Genomic DNA, 10,169 nt, shown 5'->3' on the forward strand with positions numbered 1-10,169 from the left:
TCTTTGAGAAGTCTGATAAGCCATAAACTGTTTTCCTTAGAGATTGTCAGATGGATGGGAAGTGCGCCATTTTTAGAGTTTTATTTTTGGCATCACAACTTCCCTTCAAGAGTGAGAGGTCCAGTTATGAGAAGCACTGATATTCTTAGGCATCTATCCAAGCTTTAGGACCAAACCAATTTCACATATCTGGTGCTGGTCATTGACCGAATAAATAAATAAATTCAAATTCACATATCAATTTACACAAATCACAACTTCTAGCCTTTGCTCCATTATTGAAGCAAGGATGTTGAAATTTAGTTTGTGAGGAGTAACTTTCCAATGAAGTGTACTTTTTCCTGACCAATATTTCTTTATAAATTGGCAACAATTCATTCAACAAAGTTTCATTTTTCAGTCAGTAAGTGCTTCATGGTTATGTAGTGCACTGTCTTGGGACATGTTAAGCTATTATCAATAGAAGGGAGAGACTTCATAATTCTCCCTTCAGGCATTTAAAGAATGAATTTCTAAAATTGGGGATAGGGACAGGAGTCTCCACCTTAAAGTTGTCCTTTATGGTCACTCTGGATCCCTGTTTGGACTGGCAAGGGAGTTAAATACACATGAAACTGAACATTACAAAGCACTCTGTTTAACTGGGTGTCTTTAAAATAACATATACAACCCCCTCGTAGTCCCATAAGATGCTTGCCGCATTGCATTGTTTTAATATTGCATTACTTTTCAGTTCCTGAGTCAGCTTTCTGTCGTGATGTGCATTGGCATTTTTAACAGCAGTCATGAGTCAAGATGCAGTTTTGTTGTTACAGGCATGGAGCAATGAATGTTCCATGTTATTTTTCTTGTTGCATTTATATAAGGAGTAATTTACATGGAGAACATTACTGTATCTGTCATGTTCCATCCAGATGCACTGATGCAGAACCACTTGGAGACAGGCTGAGCAGTACTATTGATGCCCATGGCTGAAAAGAGTCAAATACCATGAAACACTAATGGTGTTAATGACAGAACTCCTTAGTTACATCAGTGGGAAGGGAGCATTTAAAAGGGCAACTCATTTAAAAATAAGTATGTCTGTGTGGAGGAGGGAGGCTGTTTCCATCCTCTAAATGGAGAGGCGTGATTATTGTAGCAATCACAGCTTCTCTTCCTAAACTGCTGCAAAGCCAAAGAAAGTTCAAGTTTACAAATATCATTATAAAGTAATTCGAGCCTAGTCTTTGATCAGATATAAGAAAAGTATCCCATATATGATGTCTGTGTGAGTGAGATTCCACAACATTGGTTTACAGCAGCCAGCATGGCTGGCTCAGGAATTCTGGGAGTTGGAGTCCACTAGTCATAAAGGAGCCAAGGTTTCCCACCCCTGGTTTAGGGAGAACCACTTAACAAAGGTCCCAGAGTCCTGAGTAATGAATCTGTCCTTTCACATACCCCCCCCCCCATTTGTTAGATTCCCCTGACCAGGACTCAACAACAAAACTTAGCCCTTGACTTCACATGGCTTCAGTAGGCTGCTATATCACCCAGGGCAGCTAGATAAGACAAATAACACATGATTTTTTTTTTTTTTGTAAAAAAATTTTTAATTTTCAATTTTACATTACATTCATAAAAAATACTTCAGATAAAGAGTAAAATAAATTTATACACACAACTTTCGGTATTGCTCACCCATTTGCCCCCAAACCGCATCCAACCTCTAACCTCTTCTCTCACTTCCCTCTTTCCCTCTTCTTCCTCACTCTCCCCCTCTCCTCCTTCTCCTCAACCTTCCTACTTACTTCTCCCCTTCCTCCTATCTTCTCACTCCGGATGCAGTCCAGGGGAAATGCCCGAGCAATTCCTCTCTCCAAATTAAAACATCAATATTATATACAATAAAACTATTTCTACTTATCTGAGCTATTTAACCTCCAACCCATGCTCCCCTCACCCCCCTCCCCCCATCCCCCCCGACTTCCCAGAGCTATACAAACATATTAAACATAATCTATTTAAGTTTACTAATTATACAATAACCAAAATCATACTAAAGTGGGAAGCTGGAAAAATACTGATTGTCCGACAGAGAATGTGGGTGAAAGGGAGGTTTTCCTGCTTACTAGACAACCCTTAAAATTAGAATGGCCAGACATCCTGTTCTCAACTTTGCACATGATATATTGCAAACTGTTTATCACATGGTGTATTGAAAACTGCTTGACACTTGAAATATTGCTAAAAGCATTCCTATGTTAAAAGAGGAACTATAGATTATAACCATGTCTAGTAACTTTCCTATGTTAGAATAAGGAACTATAGAATGTAACCATGTATGGAATATGTCTTGATCAGGAAATAACTGACGTATTACGGGTTATAAAAATGATCATCTACGCCCAGTCGGGTGTTCAGATATTTTTAGCTGTGTGCAGCTCTCTGAACCTGCGCAATAAACTTCCCTTTCCTTGAAAGAGCTGACTCAAGTCTCTCACTTCTACAACAATACTGAACCTTAGCTCTCTTCAAACTTTAACATCATAATTTTATAAACAAATCCATTACTCATAAAATAAATGAAACTTTGTAGTTCCATATTTCTTCTGAACATATTCTATCCATCTTCTCCATACAATAATATATCTCTCTTGTGAATGGTCCTTTAAATAAGCAGAAATTTTAGCCATTTCTGCTAAATTAGAAACCTTAAATACCCATTCTTCTAAAGAAGGCAGAGAGTCTTTCTTCCAATATTGACCCACCAATAATCTTGCTGCTGTTATTAAATTCAACATTAAAATAGTTTCTTTAGCATCAAAATCCACAAAATACCCAAAAGAAATAACTGGGGAGTAAACTTAATCTCCCTTTTAAAAACCTTTTGAATGTTCCACCAAATTGTAATCCAAAAGGCTTTAATATTTTTACAAGTCCACCAAACATGAAAATAGGTTGCATCCAAGCAACCACATCTCCAACATTTAGGTTGCAGATTCGGGTACATACAAGACAACTTTTTAGGATCCAGATGCCATCTATAAAACATTTTATAAAAATTTTCTCTCAAATTTTGAGCCTGCGTAAATTTAACATTTCTAATCCAAATTACCTCCCATAAATCCAATGAAATCGGTTCCTGAATATTCTGGGCCCATTTAATCATACAATCTTTTACTAACTCTGTTTCCAAATCCAATTTTATCAACTCATTGTAAATTCTTTTAATATGAGCATATTTCTGATCTTTAATCTGAATTACCAAATTTTCATCTGCTAAAGTAATTCCCACTTTCTTATCTAAGGTCCACCTCTCCACTATTTGCAAATATTGAAACCATGATTGTAAAATATTTTCTTGCCTTAGCACATCTGAAGACTTTAGTTGCCAATCAGTACCCAACCAAATAAGTAATTCTTTGTACGAAATATTATCAAAATTCACCCCCTTAGAAACCCCCTGAATTGCTTGTCCAGGAATCCCCCAAATAGGTATTTTATAATTTAACTTATAATAATACTTCTTCCAAACTCGAAATAAAGCATTTCTTAAAATGTGTGATTTAAAAACCAGATCTACTTTCTTATCAAAAATTAAATATGCATATAATAAATCCCAACCTTCAAGAACAAGAATATTTTTATTTGTTAAATTAAGCCAGTCACTTACTAAAGTTAAAGTGGCCGCATCATAATATAATTTCAAATTAGGTACTTTAAGTCCACCTCTTTCTCGAGCGTCTTGTAAAATTTTAAACTTTACCCTTGATTTCTTCCCACCCCAGATAAATTTATTGATACCCTTCTGCCACTCATCCAAATTAGCATCCTTTTTTAAAATAGGTATCATCTGAAACAAAAAAAGAAACTTTGGTAGAACATTCATCTTTACTACTGAAATTCTTCCCAGTAACAATAATTGTAATTTTTGCCAATCATTTAAATCTTTTTGTACTTTTACCCATAAGCGTTCATAATTATTCTTATACAATTTTCCATTAGATGTTGTAATATATATTCCTAAATACTTAACCTTATTAATTACTTCATAACCTGTTGCTTCAACTATAATATCTTTTCCCTTCATAGACATATTTTTCAATAATATTTTAGTTTTATTCTTATTCACCTTAAAACCAGAGACCTGTCCAAAATAACACATGATTTTTGAGTCTAGCAAAAGCTACAAAGCCAAGGTGTGGTGAAGGTTGGAGTAGCTGCTGTTATCCAGAAAGACTTAATGGCTTTTAGAGGCACTGCACCACACATATCCATAACAGCTTGTGATTGAAGTTGGGGTCTATGGATCAATTGGTTGCTGCTATACCAACTGCTCTGTTGCATAGTGAACTTCCCTGTAGGAGCTGTTCAATTCCATCACTGGATTAACAATGGTGTCTTCAAGACTTTTAGGAGGCATGGTGGTGCAGTGGTTAGAGTGCAGTATTGCAGGCTGACTCTGCCCACTGCCAGGAGTTCATTCCTGACAGGGCTCAAGGTTGACTCAGCCTTCCATCTTTCTGAGGTCAGTAAATGAGGATCCAGATTGTTGGAGGCAAAATGCTGACACTGTAACCTGCTCAGAGAGTGCTGTAAAGCACTGTGGGGTCCTTTATAAGTCTAAGTGCTATTGCTATTACTATTTTATTTCTTGGCAGTTTTAATTTGCTCTGGTGTGGTGTTAGATTGGGAGTGATTTAGGAGTTTGTGGCTGAGTTCATGGCCCTCAAGATAACTAGGTCACTGAGGTCATGATTCATTATGTTGGTCACTCATTAAATCTGATTTTTGTTTTGAGACAGTTGCAATATTATGAAAGATATTACTGTGTCATCAATCCTTTATCAGTACATTTTCTCATTGCTTTTTGGCTTGCTAGTGTTACTTCATCACTCATCTGTAAGGCACACAGCTCTATTAGATCATCCTGCACCAAGAAACTAATAGACCCTGATGACTTTCAGGGGTTTTTCCTTAGAAACTATTTGGCAGTTTGACTGAGTCTGGAAGGGGTAGGTTTTGATTTTTGGATTTGATGATTAGAATTATATGAGATTATAGAAATAATGTAGATTATTGTGAACTTTAGAGTAAGATTTAACCAGTTTTTCCAGTATCTTGGATGTCTCAAAAGCTAAAAATCCTGCTAGTCCAGATGTTATAGCTGTAAATATTGCCATTGAGTTACATCTGATAAATGACTTTTGTCTCCTAGCACAGCATATGTTAAAAATTCATCCTCATCATCTATTAATTGATCCAAAGTCAATATCCCTGCTTTCATCCAATTTTTCCATATCACCATCTCTTTTCCCAAATTTTAATGTAGGTTTTATTAGTTATACATGAGTGTATAACTAAGCAGGTGTTAGTTTATTTCTGAGCAAAGCATCACATACATCAAAATATAGTCAGATAAAAGCACAAGAAAGAAAAAAACCTCCAAGAAATTTGGTAGAATTGCATACCATCTGGATAAAAGTAAATCAGCCAGGAGGCATTGCCAATGTTAAACCCAAAGCCTTCTCACAGCAATCATAATCAAACAAAAATTGGAAACCCTCCTGGATAGTCCTATGCACCTGTCTGCTAACAAAAATAGAGTACTCTCCTCAGCAGACCAGCTCAAACTGGAAGTTAATAGGAGCATTAATAATTCAGAATTCCATGGTTAATAGAGAGGATCCTATAGAAGTACATGCAAAACTTTTTCAACCACCTTGTCTGGAAAAGGCCATAGGCAATCTTGTTGAGGTAAATTATTCAATTTTCCTTCTCAGGACCAATAAAGGTAAAATCTTGAATCTGGGTAATGAAAATGCTTTTTGGGGTGTGTTGGTACCAATATTACAAAATAATAGGGTAAAGTTCGACCATAGAAGTAGGAATTGCAGTAATGAAGGGCTTTGATCCTTGATCTCTGCAGATTTAAGTAAACAGATTCATTGTTTAAGTTCTAGGATGATCTCCTTGGGCCCTGACATCATAAGAAAATTGGAGTCAAATACCACAGTATTTCAGATGTGAGGCTGAACTACGTTTCTAAGAGAAAGTAAATTTACTGCTAGGAGTAACTGGGCCCCAAACTATGTGAAATAATACTCTAATTAACATGTACACTTCTACATAAGCCAAAACAGACTTTAAAATGAAGAACACTAGAGACACAGCAAGGAACATACAGCATAATTTAATAGAATTTAAATTATGTTGTTCCATGTGCTTCCCTCTCATGGTGCACAGCTGATATCTGTGAAGTACAAGACATAGCACAGGCATGTCAAACTGCCGGCCCGCGGGCCGGATGCATCATGCCAAAATCGCGACCACCCCATTGCTGGCAATGGGAAAAAAAATCGCGATACATCGTGCAACATCACGTGACATCGCAAGTTTGACATGCCTGACATAGCACCTTGGCTCTGAATAACTGAACTGCAACTAGGACAGAATTGTTGCCTTGTGACTGGCAAATCGGATTGTGATATTGGAAGCCCTCTTATGTTCAAGCAGTGGTTTTATTTTTAAAAAATTACCTTCGAAGCAATGTATAACTGGAAGAAAGTTCCCAGATCAAAGGGTCCCCAATCCCCGAGCTGCAGCCCACTATAAGGCCATGGTCCATTTCGGAACCAGGCTGTGCAAGTGGTGGGTGCTTGCGCGCAAATCTCCACTCAAGCTAGTCATGGGTAATTGTGCTTGCATGCGAAGCTCCATTTGTGTGAGTGGACCTTCACATGTGAGCACAGGCATCCGCCGCTTCTGCAAACCCAGTTCCGAATTTTATTTTCAGTTATAAAGGCAGTTAGAATGCTTCTTGGTGAATAGAACCATCAGGTTTTAGAATAATGTATGCCTACTTTTTCTTCACTATACAGTTCTATTGGTGCTTGCTGATCCCACCTGTTAACCTTTCCTCTGCCATGGGCAGAATAACTTCATTAAGAGAAATGGACATGGGTTTATTGGCCAGAATCAGAATTTGAAAAAGAAAAGAAAAGAAAGTGGAGCACATGGACTTCAGCAATTGCCTTCCAGAAACATTTAGTGTCTAGGTAGCCTTCCAGTGAATCATATTCTCCAACCTGCTTCTCCTGTGCCAAAAGTCCAGAATATACTCTATCTTGAATTGCCCAACATCTACCAAAGTGAAGGAGCTGGTGGGAACGAAATATGGTAAGGAACCACTTGAATCAGGAGAGTTCTTGAACTAGGAAGGAACAATAAAAAACTTGATGTATTTTTAAGGTGTCTGTAAGTTAAAATTAAAAATCCATGTGATTGATTTATGCTATAATAATAGCTGAACCGTAATAAACTTGGCGTTGAGTATCTTGGACAGTTAAATGGAAAGTAGAAAGTCAATAGGATGCCATACATGAACTCCAACAGGAATCCAAATGCTTTTCTTTTAATAATGGTCAGCAGAGCACTTCGTAAGCAAACTCAACCCCAGGTAAAGAATCTAGCTTCAGGTAGAAGTTCTAGCCCAAGGGTCTTCAAACTTGGCCCTTTTATGACTTGTGGACTTCAACTCCCTGAATTCCTTAGCCAGGCATGCTGGCTGAGGAATTCTGGGAGTTGAAGTCCACAAGTCATAAAAGGGCCAAGTTTGAAGACCCCTGGGCTAGCCAGTTCTGCTGGTGTTTATCATGGCAATGAATGTATTTTCTAAGTTTCTACATCTGATTAGGGATAAGATAGCTGAAGACCATTCATACTGCTGCAATGTAGATTCCTAAACTGCTGGAACGCATATTTAGTGTGGTGGTGTAGTTCCCCAAGCTTACATGGATTTCTCAGAGGCTGGGTTGTGAAATGGCCAAGAATTCAGAGCCGCCATATGGATTATCCCAGATGATCATGGTTTAAATTTGAGTCGGAGATTGCATATTAAATGAAGTTTTTGCCTTGGAGCTGCCCAAGACTGGAGTTATATATGCCCCTCATGTCAAATGATTTTCTCTGTTGAAGAACAGAGAAACCAATAAACCTCTGAAGGGGATAAAAATCCTGCAGAGGAATTTTTCTCACCAAGAACAAAGCCCCTTTTCTTTTTGGAGCCTCCCCAGAATTGGGATAGTTCATTTCTGGTGTACCCAATGCAGTTTGTGAATAGAGTAAACTATTTCTGCTTAGCACTAAATAAGAACCATTTGCATACAGGGAATGCCTTTCTTAGAAGATCTATTGATGTTTTAAGATTGCTCTGTTTCTCTGAACTGTTGTGTAATCTAATCCTAAAGGGCTTTATACTGAGCATACATCTGAAGTATTCTTTGGGAAAACTGGACTGGCACTCAATGATTCTCTGATTCTACAGAAGAAAGAAACATATCATTCAATCAGAAATGCTTCCAGAGAGGCCAGTCAGTGCTATCTGTTATTAAATCATCAAAAAGTAAAGCAGGGTTTTTCTTTGGTACTGTTTGCAAATTGAAAGTCTAACAACTTTACCACTCAACTGCCTGATGATTAGTAGGCAGTAATTTAAACTATACACATTATGCTAAGTATCCTTATATTAATTCAGTTTGAGTGAGTTTTTATAAAATCCTTTGTTCTGCTCAATAAAGTTAATTATATGTTCTATGTTTCATAACTGAAAGTCTTGATTTTTTTAAAACATAATAGAAGCTTCAATTGCACTTTCCCCATAAAGCTTGATCTGTAACAAAAAGCAAGCCATATAAGGAAGTAAAGCTGTACAACATAAGCACAAAATAAGGAATTGGAAGTCTTATTTGTTTCATGTATTTTATTCTCTGACTCAGAAAAGAAAAATTCAATAGCCAACATCCTGCATCTGATTAGCAGGGAATGTTACAATATGCTCGCGTTTAATTGCTTAAATGAAATTTAATTGGATAGTAATAGTAATAGTAGTAGTGACAGAAATCTCCAACAGGCCAGGGTTATTCAATATCTCTTCTAAAGTTGTCCTAATGTGAATAGGGTAGGATAATACTCTCACAACTTACTTTGAGTAATAGTGTCAATTTTCTTTTGATACTGCATTGGAGTATATATTTTGAATAAATATTGCAACTTTTATAAAACATCAAGTATTTTTTTTAAAAAGCCCCCTTTTTAATGTTACTTTAAAATGGAGCATGGAGTTAACCACAGTAAGAGTCTGTAACTAAAGTGCTACTTTTCTTCAATCTATGAAATTTAGCACCACAACTTCATCTACCAAGATGAATTTCACTGCCTCTTAAGTATCTTGTAGTATCTTGTAGTATATTCACAATATCTTATAGACATTACAACTAGCAGAATTCCTGTGGTAGGTTCTGAATTCTGAAAGGAACCAAAATATGTTGTTTCATGTCTAGTTTGTGTACTGCATTGTATGCATTTTCCTTGAACATTATCCAGATAATTTCCCTTGGGTTTTTTTTCCCCCTAGAGAAAGCAATATATTCTAAGGAATAAGATCCATACAACAGAATGAGAATGCAGGAATACCACTGTTTCTATCTCTTCCACCAATGAAGAACAATGTTATTTTGTCCATTAATCAGAGGTAGTTGCTTTCTGAGAGATGTGTTTCCTTGACAATAGTGTGTGGTTGCCTAAAGGATTGAAAGAGACCTTTTAATTGGGCAAGGATTGTGGGAGGTATAGGAGTTACGTGATGATATTACTGAATGGCACAGATGAGATTTTCAACTTTCCGGTTTAACATTTGGGGAACTTTATGGAAGAAAGGAAGGATTTGTAAGATTTTGGTGCCTTAGATTTACCAAATAAATAAATAAATAAATGTAGCACAGTTGTTTTATTATTTAAAACAAATAAGGACAAAAAAAAAGGAGACATGCAACTGAAAATTGATAATTTACTGATGAATTTCAGTAATAGAAATTTGGGGAATTCTAGGAATTGCACAAAAGACCCTGGCCCTGATCTGAATACTAATGTCTCTTAATTGTAAATTTACTTAGCTGCAAAATTGACCTGAGGTTCATTGGTTTCTCAGGGCAATCTCTGTGATTCACATTTGTAATAAAACTATCTCCATTTTTACCTGTGTCATAGCTTGATTTTCATTATTTATCTTATGTCTCTATTTTTATTTAGTCATTGTTTTATCTTTTATATAGATTTTATATCTCAATAAAGTACAAGTAACCATCGACTTACAACAGTTCATTTAGTAACTGTTACAACAGCAC

The sequence above is a fragment of the Crotalus tigris genome, unplaced genomic scaffold, assembly GCF_016545835.1.
Source record: "Crotalus tigris isolate CLP2741 ecotype Arizona unplaced genomic scaffold, ASM1654583v1 scf7180000017933.3771270, whole genome shotgun sequence".
In the NCBI taxonomy this organism is placed as follows: Eukaryota; Metazoa; Chordata; class Lepidosauria; order Squamata; family Viperidae; genus Crotalus; species Crotalus tigris.